Genomic DNA, 4,902 nt, shown 5'->3' on the forward strand with positions numbered 1-4,902 from the left:
GCGTGTCACTTTGCAACCTGCGGCGCGCCCATCTTTTATTGAATAGACAGTAAAACCTGAAAAATAAAGGAAAACCAAAAATTTGATCTACATAGAAAAGCGCCAAATACTCGATTCATTAAATAATCGCAATTCCCACCTTTTTTTTACTTTTTTTTGTCCTAATTTTTTCGACTTTCTTTTTCAGATTTTAAGATATTTTTTCTAAGAAAAAATAAGTTTAGTAGGTAAAATGATATTTTTTTAAAGGACTCTCTTCGGGTATCTATATTTTTCCTTTTTGTTTTCTTTTTTTCAATAATCCCATGGGTCCCATCTGGTCCATATAGTGACTCATCCTGCTCCTTTCACCAATTTCTCAAAAAAAAAAAGAATGAGTATTTTGAGCATTTTCCCCAGTCTTAAAATAGGAATATTTCATCATCTTCAATTTAAAACCCCTTAAATTGGTACCTATGGGACAAGAAGGGAAGACAAACAAGGAATTTCGAAATTTTCTAAAAAACACACATATGCCATAATTCAGCTTCTCGGCGGCGAGAAGCTGAGAAAGCAGCACAGACTTAATAGCCTTTCATGCTTTAGGGAGATGTTGGCCGCCTGGTGTGTGGTGGGCGCTATCGTGCGCAAAGTCGGGGGTTCGAAACTTCTTGTGGTTTTTTGTTTTTTAAATCTTTTTTCTTTTTTAAAACTTAAATTCTCTAAATTTCCAGTTTTCTTGAGTTTCTGAAGATATAACAAGGTTAAAAGTGCGCTTTCCGGTTGTCTACTATCCCATATTTTCCCATTTTACTCCCTTCTCCTTCTTCTCCACATTTTTGTTTCCTAAATTCAATTTCGAAACATCTCCTTATGTATAGTGCAATTTTCCTGAAGACGTCTCTCTTTCTTAACGTCTTCTGAGGGCTTCAGAAGACGTTGACTCTTCTCGTGAAGAGCAAAAAAGGAGGAGGAGGAGGCGATAAATTTCGTATAGGAATAGGAAATGAAATTAAATGTCACCCCCAGTCAACCAACCCCAAAATTTCTAGGACCTTCAATTTTGATGAATTTCCTGGTGATGAAACATTTTGAGAACCAAACATTCAAAAGAAAAATTTCAAAAAAAATTTTTTGAAAAAAATTTTTTTTTCAATATTTCTTTTAATTTAAAATTTCCGAGTTTAATTTTTTTTGTTGTTGATTTTCTTCCTAACCAGAATTTTTTTAAACCTTGACTTACTCTTTTTATGCTCCTAAATCTACGTTTTTTCCTCTACAAAAAGACTTTTATCTTTCCTCCACTAAATTTGCTCCAGAAGACGTCAAATTCAAAATTTTCTAAATATTCCAAATACTGAAATAATCTACAAAAAATTTCCTATCGATTTGTATAATTTTCATAAAAATCCGAATAATATGAAAACAGTTACAGTATTCCAAAGCTTTTTTAGCCTATTTTATGTATATTTTCCACATGTTTTTATCCCATTCAAAGCCGTTTTTTTCAGCCTATTTTAGCCTATTTTAGTTTTTTTAGGCCTCTTCAGGTCCTTTGTAGGTCTTTTTTAAACCTATTTTAAGCTTATTTCAGCCTATTTTAAGCCTATTTAAGACATATTTTTAGCTTTTTTAGACTATTTTAGCCTACTTTAAGCCTATTTTAAGCTTATGTAAATCCTATTTTTAGCATTCCAGGTACGATTCTTCAATCCTCTATGACATACTTATCTCCCTTCCTTTCTTGTTTTCCAAAACAATCCCTTCTCTGCGTCTCTCACTCTCTCTCTCATTGGTCAAGCAAGCTCCGCCCACTTTTTCTGTCTGCGTATCTCTCTCACTCTCTCTCTCTCCTTTTGAGGAACATTGTGCATCTAGTAGGAGGATCATTCTGAGGGACGGAACCTTTCCAAATGGGATGGGAATTCCAATTTTTGGAAGTGGACCTTTTTTTGCTCCGCAGATTTTTTTCCTTGTGGGTTTTATGGGTCATTTTTTGGACCACCCGCTTTTAGCCTAATTTGATTTTAAGGTACGATAATTTTAAAAGTGTTGATCTACTCTTTGAACTAGGTTGAGACTTTTTTTTTGAATTCGCGCGATTTGTTGGGACATGTTCTGGCATTTTTGAAAGCCGAGATAACTGAGCTAAAAAATTAGCTTGTGTTTCATCCTAATTATCTTGGTTCATAATGAAGATAGCAAAATTTGGTCAACTAGTAAAATGTGTAAAATTGAATTTCCTACAATTTCTTAGTTTACAACTTTTATGTATCTTTCACAGAAACGGTGATAATCTAGATCGAATTTAACACACCTTAAGTGCGCCTCTAAAATAAGGGGGAGACGCCACAAATGTACTGACTCTTTGAAATACCGTATCTCAGCGAGGAAGAAAGCTATAAAAAAGTGATAAACTATTAAAATGTAAAAAATGACATTTCCTACGATTTATTAGTTTACAACTTTTTTGTATCTCTTACGGAAATTGAGGTAAAATAGGATATAATAAGCATTGTGATACTACACGGGGGAGGGGGCAACGCTTCAAATACTTCGACCTTAATTATCTCGACTCTCAATTAAGATATCAAAAAATGATCAATTAAAAAAATGTGCAAAATTAAATTTCCTACATTTTACTAGTTGACAGCTTTTTTGTATCTTTTAAGGAACGGTGATAATCTGTATGAAACTTAAAACACCCTAATAATAAGTGCGACTTGGGGAGGCACCGGAAAAGTACTGGCTCATTGAAGTACGCTATCTCAGCAAGAATAAAAGCTATCAAAAAGTGATAAACTGATAAAATGTGTAAAATTAAATTTCCTATATTTTACTAGTTGATCACTTTTTTGTATCCTTTACAGGAACCAAGATAATTGTACTCAAAGATTACCTATTTTTGATTCTTTTCATCTCGGCTCATAAGTAAAATTTTAGAATTTGAAAAATCCAAAAATAGTTGTTCTAGTTTGTAGTTTACTAGTTAAAAGAAGGATTCTTCAGAAAATTATTGAAAAGCAAAGAGGAAGAGAGTAATGTAGTGGTAAATAATGGATGATGATGACTCTTTTCAGTGGGAAACGAATGAAAGGAACATGAAGAGAGAGAGGTACGTATCTCCCCATATTTCTAAAGATGTGTTCCCTTTTAAACTACTAGAACCACTAACCAACAAATACAAATACAAATCATTTGGAATTATTCCTATATTTATTTCAAAAAATATCGTGTTTTCTGGCTTTCTTTCTTGGAAACCGTTTGAAATTGACAATTTTGGAGAAGACATCTTTGAGCGTAATTATCTTGGTTGTCAATTAAGATCTCAAAAAGTTGTTAACTAGAAAAATGTAGGAAATTCAATTTTTCACATTTTTATAGTTTACCACTTTTTTGCATCTTTTCTAAGAGTTGAGATAATTAGGGTTAAAGTAGACAAAGAGTTCCCCCTCCTCCACCTTAAAGTGTCGCAATGCTTACTGAATCCCGATTTATCTCAAGTTCTGTAGAAGATATCAAAACGTTGTTTACTTGTAAAATGTAGAAAATTTAATTGTACACATTTCATTAATTTAAAAAATTCAAATATCTTAACTGAGAGCCGATATAATTAGGATGGAACATAAGATAATTGTTGAGCTCAATTATCTCGGCTCCTAGTAAAGATACAAAAAAGCTGTCAACTAGTAAAATGTAGGAAATTTAATTTCACACATTTTATTAGTTGATTACTTTTTTGTAGCTTGACTGGAAATCGAGATAATTAGTGATGAATGGATTGCCCAAGACCCTGTTAATTGAGCAATTAATAACTCGAAATTTCCCACTCAAAGTTTTCTTTTTGCTTCCATTTCCTTTTTCTTTCTCTTCTTGTCCATCTAACACCTGTCTTTCCTAGAAGAGAGCTGAGCAATTTGTTGTTGGTTGGGGTGTGGTCCGGTCCTTAATAATTACCCCTCCGTTGTCGTCTTCTATAGAGGAAGAATTAGAAGAATTAGGAGAAGAAGAAGAAGACGTCAAGAGCAGGGGAACAGGAGCACCTGTCCTTGTCTCTAGAGACATGGATGAAGGTGAAAGTGAGAGAGAGAGAGAGAGAGAGAGAGAGAGAGTGAGAGAGAGAGAGAGAGAGGAGGAGGAAATTAAATTTTGACTTCTACTACTAATATAAAGCTCTGGAGAGCTCTGAGCTCTCCATGGGGGTTCATGTTTCTCACTATATTTGTCCTTTCCTATCCCGGAACGTTTTGAAAGGCGCGACAGCCATTTTTTGGTTTTATTGAAGCAATTTAAAATTTTTTTAAAATTTTAAAATTTTAAAAATGTTAAAAAGGTTCGAATCACTGGAATTTTTGATTTTTTTTTTTTTGATTTTTCGAAATTTTGGGATTTATGAATAGTGGTTTTTCCATAGGTTTTACCCATAGAAAGGAATAAATCTAGCTCCAGTGAAACCCAAAAAAATGGCTGTCGCGCTTTCGGCGCGCCAGCTTTTCAAACGTTTCAGTGATTCAAAACATTATAAATTTCAAAATTTTTAATTAACTTTTTTTTTAATTTTAAAATTTTAAAATTTAAATTTTTTTTTCAAATATTTTAAATTTAAAAAATTGTAAAAATTTTAAAATTTAAATTTTTTTTTCAAATATTTTAAATTTAAAAAATTGTAAAAATTTTAAATTTTTTAATTTTTTAACTTTATAGTATCTTAAAGGGGGACTCCGACCAGAAATTTTTATTGCATTAAAATGTGTTAAAATTTATCTATTTTCCGAATATTATTGCGAAAAAATTCGAAAAAAAATCCGAAATCCTCGAAAAACGGCGTTGAAAAGGAAGAAAATTCAAAAAAAGGTGCCGCCGGGGGACGAGGATTTTCAGTGAGAAACCTAGGCCACGGCACCTGACAGCCTTTTTTTCAAG

Source organism: Caenorhabditis briggsae (assembly GCF_000004555.2).
Source record: "Caenorhabditis briggsae complete genome, chrI, whole genome shotgun sequence".
Classification (NCBI taxonomy): domain Eukaryota; kingdom Metazoa; phylum Nematoda; class Chromadorea; order Rhabditida; family Rhabditidae; genus Caenorhabditis; species Caenorhabditis briggsae.